The sequence below is a fragment of the Heterodontus francisci genome, chromosome 5 (assembly GCF_036365525.1).
Source record: "Heterodontus francisci isolate sHetFra1 chromosome 5, sHetFra1.hap1, whole genome shotgun sequence".
NCBI classification, from domain to species: Eukaryota; Metazoa; Chordata; class Chondrichthyes; order Heterodontiformes; family Heterodontidae; genus Heterodontus; species Heterodontus francisci.
The window spans coordinates 92,841,320-92,856,195 of record NC_090375.1 but is presented as its reverse complement, the minus strand read 5'-3'; the positions used below and the strand labels follow the sequence as shown (position 1 = coordinate 92,856,195).

Here is a 14,876-nt window from a genome sequence, read left to right as displayed (position 1 = left end):
TCCTTGTCCTCCAGTTTCTAAGAGGCAAGAAGAATGCTAAAGGTCTGTGCATCCTATAGCAGGGCCGTTGCACATCACAGTGAAAGACCCATGACGTGTGGATGATGAGGGAGAAAGGGAAAATTAAATTAAAACCAAATTTTCATTCATGAGTGAGTCAGGTTCCATAATGGAGTGGGGGGTGGCGAGGGGAACGGTGGTAAGGGGCGATCTATTCTGCCAGTTTACTAAGCAGTAAATGAAACTGAAATGCAAAAAGATCAATGTTCTAAAATAAATTCGATAAAACAAAAAAAGTTAAAAAGGGGAAAACATACCTACTAATCCTAGGCAGATATAGCTTGAAGAAGAGCAGAAAGTCACTTACATTAGCCCTGCGCTGAACTGATGTGGATTTGTGGCACAAGGAAGCTCTACCTTAGTTCACACACTTTTTGGAGGTTTAGCGTACATTGCCCTGTGAAGTAGTATGAGCATCCCGTACCCTGACCGAAGATCCAGAACAGCGGCCAGGATTTTATGACCCCCTCTCCCCCCAGCACCGAGGCACGGAAAGAGGCAGGGGGGCACGGACTATTGCAATGGGTGGTTGAGGGGGGGACAGTGAGGTGACGGCCCGTTGCCTCCCCATCACCAAGCAAACTTCCCAGGGGTGGGTAAGACCGACGATGGCCTTCCTGCCCAGAGGCCAATTGGGGCCCTTAAGTGGCCCTTTAATGGCCAATTAAGGGCCTGGTCCTGCTGCTGCTGGGATCTTAGCAGCGACAGTGGGCGAGGGGCGTCCGCCGTGAGGGGAGGATGCCTTGCAACACGAGGTGCCCTCCCAGTGGGCTTGAGGGGGGCCCTCTTCCATGGGCAATTTGTGGCCCACAGAGGACCAACACCAGGCACAACTTTACTCCCCAGGACCCCCCTCCCCTGGGCCTCATGATCACCCCCCATCCCTCCCTCGCTGGAGCCTTCCGGACTGGCCCTGGCGACCCTGCTTCACCTACCTCTTCTCTGGGGTTCCCGCTCTAGGCCTGGGTCCGTGGCCTCTGCAGTACTGGCAATATATTCAAGAAGGAGATAGATATATTTCTTAATGCCAAAGGGATCAAGGAATATGGGGAGAAAGTGGGAACAGGGTACTGAATTAGGCGATCAGCCATGATCTTTTTTGAATGGCGGAGCAGGCCCGAAGGGCCAAATGGCCTACTCCTGCTCCTATTTTTTTCTACGTTTCAGTCGCCATTGCTCCCAGTGGCATTGCTGATACTGCTGAGCTGCCGGCCCTCTGATTGGCCAGCAGCTCATGGAAGTGGGATCTCGGCTCGTGAACCTTTAATTGGAAAACACTGGAGGATTGCTTCAAGGGGGCTGCGAAATTGCAGAGGCGGGGCTCCCCCACCTATTTGGACCGGCGCTGGGAGCCCCGCCTCCAGTACAAAATCTAGCCCATCGCATGTATGTACAAATCAGGTGCAAGGCCTCTGCTCTTGCTGTGCCTGGCACCTCTGCACTGGAGTGGAATTCCAGCCTACAGGATACACATGTTATACCAATGAATGTTGCACTGTATTTCAGTATTAATAAAGTTCACAATTTTGGATTTTACAGAACCGTTTCTCTCTTAACATTTTGCATCCGTGAGCAGATCCAGTTCCCCACAATCCAGGTGCAGTGCTTTTCCAACAATTTAACCTTGCAAAGTTGTGAACCAAAGAATTATCAATAACCCTATTTGTAATAATCTGCATTCTGGATTAATCATTAAAATTGTGGATATTGAAATCAGTGATACTGAAATGCAATAACTAAAATATTTGTTTATAAGTTTCAAACTGAGATATGATATACAAAATATTCAACAATAGAGTATGCTTTGTGAGCCTCTCCTCCCATTGCAATCTTGCTTGATGGGATTGTAGATCACAGATTTAGCTATAGGTATTAGCGACCCAATTGACAGTGCTCCCAATTTCTTAATAGTTTTAAATAATCATCAGAAAATCAGAAGTACAGAGAATTGAGCAGGCTGACATCCACTCCCAAATTTCCAATCTGCAGTCCAGTCAAGCAAGACTGTGTCATGAACAGGACTTTGCAAAGTTTACACCAATATGTCCAGAGCTATACTTACATAAATCAAGAAATTTGTAATGAGTCTATTATCCTCAGTAAGCACATTTTTGGTAGAAATGTTATAAAGATCAATTTTAACTTGGAAGCCAGGAGAATGAGCAGTTAAGGTCACCCAGGTTATTTGCCTGCTCTCGACCCTCCTGGATCCTGGTGATTGTGATTTTTTACACAGGCAATGGGTGGACAGGGGCTAAGATCCTTTGTTAAATATGCAGATTAGGGTCTGGTGACATTATCAAGCCCCAAATGCAATTTTTAATCAGGCTGTAGGGGGGTAGCTTTCCTGCTAGTGTGAAGAGAACCAGGACCTGCTGGGAAGATGAAGAGGCCCAAACAGGTAAGATTTTCATTTACCTTTGTGGAACCAGTAGATGCAGGAGGGAATTCTCCTCTGGATCTTATAAGGAAAGTTTAGGCCTCCCCTACCATGCCTCCCCCTTTCCTCCCACAAGATCCAACTGGAACCCTCATCACCCAACGTATCGGAGTGTTGGTGTGCCGTCATGTACTGCCCCACTGGAGGAGACGGTGGCATAGTGCCAATGTTGCTGAACTAGTAATCCAGAGGTCCAGGCTAATGCCCTGGGGATACAGGTTCAAATCCCACCATGGCAGCTGGTGGAATTTAAATCCAAATAATTAATTAATTAAAAATAATCTAGAATTGAAAGCTAGTCTCAGTAATGGTGCCATGAAACTATCATCGATTATCATAAAAGTCAATCTGGTTCACTAAGGTCTTTTATGGAAGGAAATCTGCTGTCCTTACCTGGTCTGGCCTACATGTGACTCCAGACCCACAGTAATGTGGTTGACTCATAACTGCCATCTGAAACGGCCTGGCAAGCCACACAGTTGTCAAGAGCAATTAGGGATGGGCAACAAATGCTGGCCTTGCCAGCAATACCCACATCCTACGAATGAATAAAAAAAATTCCAGAGGTTGTTAGCTGTTTCCTGCTCATTGTAGGCATGTTGTAGACGATGATATGGTAATGAGGCTGCACGTTAAAATAGTTCAGGCCTGGTTTCTCAGATTTTAGATTTTCAGAGCCTTTTTGATATTGTTTCCCCCAAGCAGGAAGTTTAAAAGTGAACTTCCCACTGCTCAAATCACGGACACTGCCCAAATCACAGGTCAGTGGCAAATTCCTGTTTTTAATCCAGGTATTTTCACTGAAGTCATATTGCCAACCAAACTTAATGGTATTGCCACTAATATTCTAGGTCAATACAATAAACATTACTATCTAAATAAAATTCATGATGGCATTTATTTGGCAATCCTATACTCCTGCCTCAGAGCCTTACTTGATAGGAGTGTGGGCTAGAGAATTGGAGCTACAGCATTGTAGCCCTATTTCTGACCCGTACTTCCATCGACCGAGGCTACCCAAAGGGGCACAGACTTGCTGAACTTACCCTTTTTATAAATATGGTATTCACCACAATTCACACATTAAACAGCAGAAAGCACATTTATCTGAGCTGCTCACATATCAGCCAAGTGTTGTAAGATTCACACTGGACAACAAAAGCTGTATCAGAATACAGAGTGCTCTGCATTTACATCAAATGTGGCCATCTACAATTTTAATCAAGTTTTTGACCCATTGAACAGAAGATTATAAATTGCACCAAAGTAGGGCAGTAGGCCCTTCTTACACATGTCTCCATTATGTTGTACAGCAAAATTGGGATGTGTTGAGGAGCATTCCCAGCAATTCAAAGCAACCTGTTCCACCTGGAACGACAGAGGTGGAGGGGCGACCTGATAGAGGTTTACAAAGTTATGAGTGGCATGGACAGAGTGGACAGTCAGAAGCTTTTTCCCAGGGTGCAAGAGTCAGTTACTAGGGGACATAGGTTTAAGGTGCGAGGGGCAAAGTTTAAAGGGGATGTGCGAGGCAAGTTTTTTACACAGAGGGTGGTGAGTGCCTGGAACTTGCTGCCGGGGGAGGTGGTGGAAGCAGGTACAATAGCGACGTTTAAGAGGCATCTTGACAAATACATGAATAGGATGGGAATAGAGGGATACGGTCCCCGGAAGAGCAGAAGGTTTTAGTTTAGACAGGCATCATGATCGGCGCAGGCTTGGAGGGCCGAATGGCCTGTTCCTGTGCTGTACTGTTCTTTGTTCTTTGATAGCCTCAATGCTGAGAACAGAAATTGGTCCCATTGTGGGACTGAATTGGGATCAAATTGATGGAGACAGAAAGCAACTGATTCTAGACTGTCATTTCCAAGTTGTCGGTTTGCCACTTTTCTTCGGCTTGATTCAGGTCTTAGGTGTTTCATCCCAGAACTGCTGGTCCTCCTCCAACTTCTTCCTCCTCAGCACAGTGGTGGGCACCTCTGTTGTGCTGCTTCAAGCATGGAGGCACCATCCTGAATACTCTCATAACCCTCTCTCCAGAATGAGATCAGCAGCTTGGCAAAGCAGCAGGTAGAAATCCTGTCTCATGTCCATGCCCTCCAAATAGATTGTCGGACTTCTAGATGAGGATTCTTGGAAAGCAGTATCATGCAAAGTCAATAAAGTTATCAATAGGATCAGGTAAATTCAAAAGGATTTCATGGAGGAAAACTGAATAAAGATGCTACTAAGGCCAAAAAATACTAAGCTAATCAATCTGAATGGATGATCATTGCAATTAATTCAACAAAGTAGATTGCACCCCATCAGCTTTCAAACAAACTTATATGTATGGCATTGTTTTCCAGTTCCGAAGAAGGGTCGCTGACCCGAAACGTTAACTCTGCTTCTCTTTCCACAGATGCTGCCAGACCTGCTGAGTGATTCCAGCATTTCTTGTTTTTGTTTCAGATTTCCAGCATCCGCAGTATTTTGCTTTTATTATATGTATGGCATTGTTTTTCTAAAAAAAAATTCTCCCTCATGGCAGGAATTTGAAATCTTCTTCAGTACATCTTCCTTAATCCGCGCACAAATATTGGTTTGTAAAGTTATGAAATTACATGAAGAGAAGCTTCTGTCTATATTTCTCTACAGGACTTGAACTGTAGAAATAACTTTGCAAATGTCTGGCATCAGTAGCAGTTCCAATACATTTCTAATATCTGTTTAATCCAATGTAACTAATGAAACAATAGGTCGATTATCTAGCGCAGTGCATGCTGGCAGGATTGGACCACAGTTTCTGCATTTCATGAGGTCAGCTCATTGCAATAATTTTCTTTCTCTGCACATTGATCCAGTGTAAGAAGCATGTTTCATGCATAGTGGGATAAGCAATGAGCTTGCAGCTCAAAGGTCTGCTGCTCACACTTAGGGGTATGGCCAATTAAGATAGGTGGCCTCATATGGGGCAAAACTTCTATGAGTCTTTACAAAGATTCAAAATGGATTAAAAGTTTACCAAAGCTGCATGGGGAGAGGAAGGAGAAGAAATGAAGGGCAAAATAAAGTGAAGCAAACCCAATGTGGAGGCATAAAATAGTCTGTTGGAAAATGGTGGAGTGATACAGCAGCCAAACCCCTGTTTGATGAATGCTCCAAGGGGAGATGCTGCTGCATGAGATAGATGCAAGGACAGTTGCACTAGGTACTCTCCCCACAAGACAGCAATGCTCGCATCAATCATGACGTAAAGGTCAGGATAAATGCTGACAGTACCAGTGGGATATAGGGAATAGAGATGAATGAAGATGGTACGTGTTAAGGAACTTGGCAAAATAAGCCCACTCAACAGTGTCATGAGTTAGATGGCCCAGATTTACATACCACACAATGTTGCTGTTCATTTATACTACTCGCCCAAGCTAAGCCCTCACACTACTTTGCAGCTCTTTATTTGCATCGCATGCATACATGGGGCTGAATTCCCTCAGAGTGCTTCCAACCCCAGTGCTGTATCTTCAGTGGAGACCATTTACTCATCTCATTGGGGCTTCCAGTGAAGTTATGACAGCAGGGCAGAAGAAGTTCCAAGAAATTCACATACACATACTTCAACAGGACATAAAATCAAGCTATAAATTACAACAGAGTGGCTTGGCACACTTGTGCTCAAGAGCTTCACTCAGTAAATCACTGTAATGCAATCTAGCTGCGTGATGACTTTCTGCCACCCAGGATAGCCCACAGGGTTTATGGATAACTGTATGTGTTCCTTAGATAATAGAGAAAGATGAAGCAGCAGGCCTCTCTCAGGCTCAGGCCAGTCTGATCTTGCTCTTATGCCCTTTCTCCTTCTCACTTAATCCAAGGACAAACATACAAACATCATCAGCAGTAGATTGCAAGGCCAGTTAGTTGAATATGTGTCTTAGAGCAACATTCTAATATCTGTTCATTTTCTGTCATTGTAGGCCTAGAACAGTCTGCCAGCATTGCCAGTGACATAGAATAAGGCTGACATGAACAATTGAACATGCCAGGGTTTCTGGGGTTATTAGTCGAGGTGGGAGGCACTGCAGATGGAATACCAGTTATTAGATGGCAGTGCGTCAGTGTTAAGATTACCAGCAGTCTGTGAATAACATACTCCCACTTTTTAAACAATACTTTGTAAACCTTGGAAGGACGTGTGCTTTTGCAGCTTTAAAAATACATAGTTTATTTCAAGGGCATCTGCACCAGTAATTTTCTGTAACTGGTGATCAATGTTCTATGTTCTAATTAAAAAACTGTAAAAATGAACAAGTCACAGTGCATTGCAAATTAATGAAATACAATCTTTTATTATTTTTCTGTTTTCAATTAGTTAAATACAGTAGAATTGAAATTGATTAAATAGTTTCTGTGCTGTACACATTTCAGCAATACCTGTTTGGACATTTTTTTTTGCCAAGTCAATTAATCTCTTGATTTGAGAAACATTTATTAACCAGCAGCAGCACTGACAAAGGGTGTTGTTCTTACTGTGTGCGTTTGTGCCTGCCTGTCTTCATGCCTGTGTGTGTATACATGCCTGTGTGTATGTGTAAATATGTGTGTGCCTGTACATATGTATGTGTGCTCTTGTCAGTTTGAACAAAAAACAAAATGCAGTTGCTGGAAACTTTCAGCAGGTCAGTCAACAACTGTGTAGAGAACAGACGAGTTGCATTTCAGGTGTAACCCTTCATCCGAATGGGAAGAAATGGCAGATGAACAGCAATTAAAATAAACAGAACAAAGAGGAGGATGAGGGTAAAATCACATACATACACATGAAAGGAGAAATAGAATGATTTGTAAAGTCTTAAGTGGAAAACAGGATATGATTAAATGACTGAAGTGATAGTAACGTAAGACAGTCAAAGGCATGGTGAATCATAGAATAGTACAGAATAAAAGGAGGCTATTCGGCACATTGAGAGTTGAATTTAACGGGCACCGCCGGAGACTGGTTCGGAGGTGGGGACCTACAGAATTGTGGTTGGAGGTGGGGCTCGGAGGGCCCGTCGTCTTCCCGTCACACTGGAATTTAGTCGGGGATTGTATAGGCCGATGAGGGCCTTCCTGCCCAGAGGCCATATGAGGCCCTTAAGTGGCCTATTACCAGCCACATAAGAGCCTCTTCCTGCTGCTGCTGGAATTTAACCAGCAGCGGCGGGGAGGGGTGGGGGGGCGGGGGGGTGGTGTTGTGGGCAGGAGGGGGACTCTGCCATGCAGGAAGGTCATCCAATAAAATGAAGCAACCTCCCTGCGGGATTGGGGGGCCCCACACCTTTGGCAATCTTTGGCCCCTACTGGGAAACACTCCACCTACCCCTTCAATAAGATAGGAAGAAGGGAAGAACCAGCAGGCATATCCACGTCCCAGACGGGTTGTCTGTCAGCACATCATTCAACTCCATTTCCCATGAATACAATCCTAGACCCTATTGGACAACATAAGAACATAAGAAATAGGAGCAGGAATAGGCCATTCAGCCCTTCAATACTGCTCCACCATTCAATGAGATCATAGCTGATCTTCTACTTCAGTACCATTTTCCTGCACTATCCCCATAACCCTTGATGTTTTTAATATGTAGAAATCTATCACTCTCAGGCTTGAACATACTCAACGACTGAGTCTCCACAGCCCTCTGGAGCAGAGAATTCCAAAGATTCACCACCCTCATGGTGAAGAAGTTCCTCCTCATCTCAGTCCTAAATGGCTTGCCCTTATTCTGAGACTGTGTACCCTGGTTCTGGACTCCCCAGCCAGGGGAAACATCCTTCTTGCATAAACTCTGTCGAGCCCTGTAAGAATTTTGTATGTTTGAATGAGATCACCTCTCATTCCACTAAACTCCAGAGAATAAAGGCCCAGTCTATTTAATCTTTCCTCATAGGACAATCCCTCCATCACAGGAAGTAGTTTGGCGAACCTTATTGATGAACCTTCGTTGCACTCCCTCTATGGCAAGTACATCTTTCTCTAGGTAAGGAGATCAAAACTGCACACAATACTCAAGGTGCGGTCTCACCAAGGCTCTATATAATTGCAGTAAGACATCTTTATTCCTATTCTTTAATCCTCTTGTAATGAAGGCCAACATACCATTTGCCTTCCTAATTGCTAGCTGTACCTGCATGTTAGTTTTCAGTGACTCATGAACAAGGACTCCAGGTCCCTTTGAAATTCAACACTTCCCAGCCTCTCACCATTTAAGAAATACTTTGTATTTCTGTTTTTCCTACCAAAGTGGATAACCTCACATTTCTCCACTTTGTATTCCATCTGCCAAATTTTTATCCGCTTGCTTAGCCTCTTCAAATCCCCTTGAAGCGTCTTTGCATCCTCCTCACAACTCACACTTCCACCTAGTTTTGTGTTATCTGCAAACTTGGAAATATTACATTTAATCCCCACATCCAAATCATTGATATCGATTGTGAATAGCTGGGGCCCAAGGACTGATCCTTACGTACCCCACTAGTCACAGCCTGCAAATCCAAAAATGACCCATTTATTCCTACACTCCGTTTTCTGTCCGTTAACCAGTTCTCAATCCATGCCAGTATACTCCCCCAATCTGACGTGCCCTAATTTTGTTTACTAACCTCTTGTGTGGGATCTTATCAAAAGCTTTCTGAAAATCCAAATATACCACATTCACTTCTGTGTACATGCCCATCAACCTTTCCCATACACTGCCCCATCAAAGTCCGCATCTAAATAAATCCCTTGCAGCAGAATCTATGTGCGATCCTGCCCGCACCAGCCTCCACATCCAAAGGATCATCCTCAACCATTTCCGCCCCCTCCAGCGTGATGCCACCACCAAACACATTTTCCCTTCCCCTCCCCTGTCAGCATTCTGAAGAGATCATTCACTCTGCGACATCTTGGTCCACTCCTCCATCACCCCTGACACCTCATCTCCTTCCCACGGCACCTTTCCATGCAATCACAGGAGGTGTAATACCTGCCCTTTTACCTCCTCTCTCCTCACCAGCCAAGGTCCCAAACACTCCTTCCAGGTGAAGCAGTGATTTACGTATTTCCCTCAATTCAGTATACGTATTCGCTGCTCACAATGCAGTCGCCTCCACATTCTGCCATTAACACTCTCTCTGGACTAATGCTTTGTCTTTCACCACAAGCATTAACACACTCTTTGCCTTTGTCCCATAATAGCTTTGTGATTTAATTTCTCCTGCCCTCTGCCCTATCACACACCTTCCCTTTTGTTCTCTTCCCCATCAGCCATCCCACAACCCCCTTCACTTGCTTAAAGGGCGGCGCAGTGGTAGCACCGCAGCCTCACAGCTCCAGTGACCCGGGTTCAATTCTGGGTACTGCCTGTGTGGAGTTTGCAAGTTCTCCCTGTGTCTGTGTGGGTTTCCGCCAGGTGCTCCTGTTTCCTCCCACAGCCAAAAACTTGCAGGTTGATAGGTAAATTGGCCATTGTAAATTGCCCCTAGTGTAGGTAGGTGGTAGGAGAACGGTGGGGATGTGGTATGGAATATGGGGGTAATGTCGGATTAGTATAAATGGGTGGTTGTTGGTTGGCATAGACTTGGTGGGCCAAAGGGCCTGTTTCAGTGCTGTATCTCTGAATAAATAATAAAACCTAATTCTTTTCTAACCTTTTTCAGTTCTGATGAAAGGTCACAGAAAAGTTAATTCTGCTTCTCTCTCACAGATGCTGGCTGACCTGCTGAGTATTTCCAGCACTTTCTGTTTTTATTTCAGATTTCCAACATCTGCAGTATTTTGCTTTTATTTCAGTGTTTCCATTTATGTCTGTTTAATCCAAATGTGCGTCAGAAGTGGCAGGATAGTTGATTCAATTGTAGAATTTTTATTTCAAGCCTGTAAATAGTGATTTATCTACAGTTTCAATCCTTTCAGTAACTCAGCGCAACAATTACTGACACTTGAATGAAAAATTAAAGTATGATGTCACATGCTCTGCCAAATCACTATTTCACATGAACGTGCAATACTGCTAGGCTTAAGGATATAAAGAGCAGTTTGAAGACTGCATCCAAGCTGCCATGCCCTCAAGCTAGCTCCAGCACAACAGCAGCCCTGGCATTGTGGGATGCAGGCACAGTGATATTTATAAAATTGCATAGCAACCAAACCAGTAACCATGTTATGAGTGACACAGCTGAATTAATCATAGGCCAGCTCCAAACCTATTTGAATGTACGCTTGAATCCTTATGTAGCTGCTAAAACAAACTGATTTGCAGTTCAGTGCAAAGAAAATCTTCTGGGTACCTGCTATTTTGAAAGAACTTTTACTTTAAAATAGTCTGAGCTCTGAATGTGAATTATACAAACCACAAGTCTTAAGGCTCGATTTGAACCCTGCTTGGAGGGAACGGTGCGGGTGGCTGGGGTTAAGAATAGAGGGGATCAGAATGGAGATCACGCCACATTCCCGACACGTTGTCACCCCCACCATCTTAACGGATGTCAGATTGGGCATGGCAGGGCTGTGTATTCCAGGCAGGTGAGGTGTGGCCCACGTGCCAAAATTGTGGACCAATTTTGGAAGGCTGGCAGATCACCAAACCCAACATTACACGCTGGCAGCAGATAGTAGAATGGCTAGAAAAGTCCAAGGTGAGTATTTAAATTTTACCTTTATGTGAAATTCCATGGCCAGAAGGAACAGTGCTCACCTTGGTCATTTGGCCTTGCCACCCTAAGCCTTGTTTCTCCCAGCTTTAGGTTCTTCATTCAAACTCACTCCCCAGCATTAACTCCAAACTCGGGACAGTCTGCAACATCCTTGGAATCGTGACCTCATGTATGATCCTGTTTGCTGGCCTGACATTTTTGCTGCTGGTTTCGGTTGAGATTTAGGAGTTAAAATGGCCCAGGCCTCACACTGAACTCACTGTAGGAGCTTCCCCCCACCCCATGCCCTAATTGACCCTTGAGTATCCATTTTCTAATTGTTTCCAATTAAAAGGTGGCTTCTTTTGAAATCTGACAGTCTTACAAGTGTACATAGAACATAGAACATTACAGCGCAGTACAGGCCTTCGGCCCTCGATGTTGCGCCGACCTGTGAAACCATCTGACCTACACTATTCCATTTTCATCCATATGTCTATCCAATGACCACTTAAATGCCCTTAAAGTTGGCGAGTCTACTACTGTTGCAGGCAGGGCGTTCCATGCCCCTACTACTCTCTGAGTAAAGAAACTACCTCTGACATCTGTCCTATATCTATCACCCCTCAACTTAAAGCTATGTCCCCTCGTGTTTGCCATCACCATCCGAGGAAAAAGACTCTCACTATCCACCCTATCTAACCCTCTAATTATCTTATATGTCTCTATTAAGTCACCTCTCCTCCTCCTTCTCTCCAACGAAAACAACCTCAAGTCCCTCAGCCTTTCCTCGTAAGACCTTCCCTCCATACCAGGCAACATCCTAGTAAATCTCCTCTGCACCCTTTCCAAAGCTTCCACATCCTTCCTATAATGCGGTGACCAGAACTGCACGCAATACTCCAGGTGCGGTCTCACCAGAGTTTTGTACAGCTGCAGCATGACCTCGTGGCTCCGAAACTCGATCCCCCTACTAATAAAAGCTAACACACCATATGCCTTCTTAACAGCCCTATTAACCTGGGTAGCAACTTTCAGGGAGTTATGTGCCTGGACACCAAGATCTGTCTGCTCATCTACACTACCAAGAATCTTCCCATTAGCCCAGTACTCTGCATTCCTGTTACTCCTTCCAAAGTGAATCACCTCACCCTTTTCCGCATTAAACTCCATTTGCCATCTCTCAGCCCAGCTCTGCAGCCTATCTATGTCCCTCTGTAACCTACAACATCCTTCGGCACTATCCACAACTCCACCGACCTTCGTGTCATCTGCAAATTTACTAACCCACTCTTCTACACCCTCATCCAGGTAATTTATAAAAATGACAAACAGCAGTGGCCCCAAATAGATTTTCTTATTATTCATTCTCAGGATGTGGGCATTGCTGGCAAGGCAGGTGCTTATTGCCCATCCATAGACACCATTGAAAAATTGATGGTGAACCATCTTCTTGAATCACTGCAGTCCATGTGGTGAAGGTGTGCCCACAGTGCTGTTAGGTAGGGAATTCCAGGATTTTGACCAAGAGACAATGAAGGAACAGTGACATACGTCCAAGTCAAGAATGCATGTGACTTGGAGGAGAAGTTGGAGGTGATGATGTTCCCATGCACCTGCTGTCCTGCCCTCCTAGGTGTTGGAGGTCAAAGTAGCCTTGGTGAGTTGCTGCAGTGCATTGTATAGATGGGTACACACAATAGCCAATGTGCTGCGGTGGTATAGGAAGAATATTTAAAGGTGATGGATGGACTGTTGATTAAGCAGACTGTGTTATCCTGGATGGTATTGAGCCCCCAGCTCAGTTGTGAGTGAAACACAAGCAGTAATGAAGAGGAGCAGGTGGTGGTGGTGGCAAAGGAGGATAAGGAGAAACCTACGGTCTGCAGGGAATCTTGTATCTTATATTGGCTGCTCTGACTGAGAATCTGGACCTCATGGGATCTGTTTTTAAAAAGAGGAGGCTTTCTGAGCCTTCTGAATAGGAAGAGGAGTAGGCCATTCAGACACTCTGCTATTCAATTAGATTATGGCTGATCTGCAACTTAACTCCATCTATCTGCCTTGGTTCCATAACACTTGATACACTTGCCTAACAAAAATCTATCAACCTCAGGTTTTGGGTTAGAGAATTCCATGCAATGGTGCAACCATTGAGGATTGTACTAAAGAGCAGGCTGCAGATGGTGGCACGGGTGGAAGAGTACTCTAACATAACTGCATAGGACAGAATTCTGTTCTGCCTTTGGAGTCCAGCACGGAGGTGGTGTGGCCAAAAAAATGGCAGGGGGTGCATTCTCCATGTTGCCTGGGCCCCCTGCCATTTTGGCTGGGATGGGGAAGTCCGAGGACAGCCTTCCTGTCCCAAGCAAATTGAGGCCTTTAAGTGGCCAATTAATGACCACATAAAGGCCTCTTCCCACCTCTGCCTCAATTTTATGGTAAGCGGAGGGGCCTCCTATCGGGGTTGGAGGGGGTTCCTCCTTTGGGAGCAATCCACGACCTGAAGGGCTCCTCTGGGGACGATCGCCCCTCCCTCCAACCCCCCCCCACCTGGGAAGACACTAGCTCTGCCTCACCACGCCCTTCCCCCCCCCCCCCCCACCCCTTCGCTGGGGCCTGCCTGAGTGGCCTTGGAGACCAAGACCCCACTCAACTTTCCCTTGGTCCCGGACGTCCTTGATGCTGCAGGGCCTCCCAGCGGCGCTGCTGGTACTGTAGAGTTGCCAGCCTTCCGATTGGTCGGCAGTTCTGGAGAGAGGAGCTTTTTCTTTAAAGGGATGACATCCCCAACAGCGGGCAGTTAATTGCCTGCCTGCCATCGAATGGCTTCAAGGTTCTGATGAAGGGCTGATGCGGGGTCTGTTACGACCGAGGCGGGAGTAATGCACTAATTCAGTCCCATTACTCCACAAATCATAGCATTTTATTAAAATTTTCCCAGCTACTGGAAATTAGCCAAATTAAACACTTTATTAACCCCCCCCCCAAAATAAAACAGACCAAACCAGGTATTTTTAAACAATAACAAATTAACTATTTATTAATAAACTAAATCTTAATCACTATTGAGATAAACCTATGTCTAAAAGACTTTATAACTTTTTATTTTATCCTAACGTTCATGCACACACACATACATTCAAAAACCAATGATTAACCGGTTTAAAAATGATGGTTAATAAATAAATAACTTGGTTGTGTCTTTGTGGGTTACGTTCCCGGTTGGTGAGGTGTCCCAGAGTAGAATAATCAGATGCCAAAGTCTCCAGGCGAATTCGACAAATAGTCTTTCATGGATAGGCATTCAAAGCACTTCAGTTGCAGCAGGCATCACACAGTTCTTTCAACAAGGAGTATAGCAACAAGGCTATTTGGATTTTGAAATTGGTAGTCTATCAGTAGAAACTTTACTGAGAATTCCAGCAAACACAAACAGACAATAAAGAGTCACTCCTGAAGCAGAAATTTCTTAGAGTTTGTAAGTTAGAACGGAATTTACTACCTCCAACAATGCAGACGTTCTTTTCTGCTAGGAGAGAGGGATCCTTCCATCAGTGTACTGAACGCTTTGCTGGTCTCCAATTCAAACTGGTTATAGACAGTCTTTGTACACTGTCAAATGTTACAATACAACATGTGACCTCCTCTCTCCTGCTGTTGCCTAGGAAACAGGTGCAGCTCCTGGCATACTGTGCACCTAAGTTTTTAAAAGCACACTGTGTTTAAACAGAGGAGA

At 44.8% G+C, this 14,876-nt stretch overlaps 1 protein-coding gene across 1 annotated transcript in view; it reads right to left on the bottom strand.

The window, feature by feature from the left end:
* LOC137369570 (putative Polycomb group protein ASXL3) overlaps positions 1 to 14,876 on the bottom strand; it is a 412,154-nt gene that overhangs the window by 71,003 nt on the left and 326,275 nt on the right. The gene's annotated exons all lie outside the window — the stretch shown is intronic.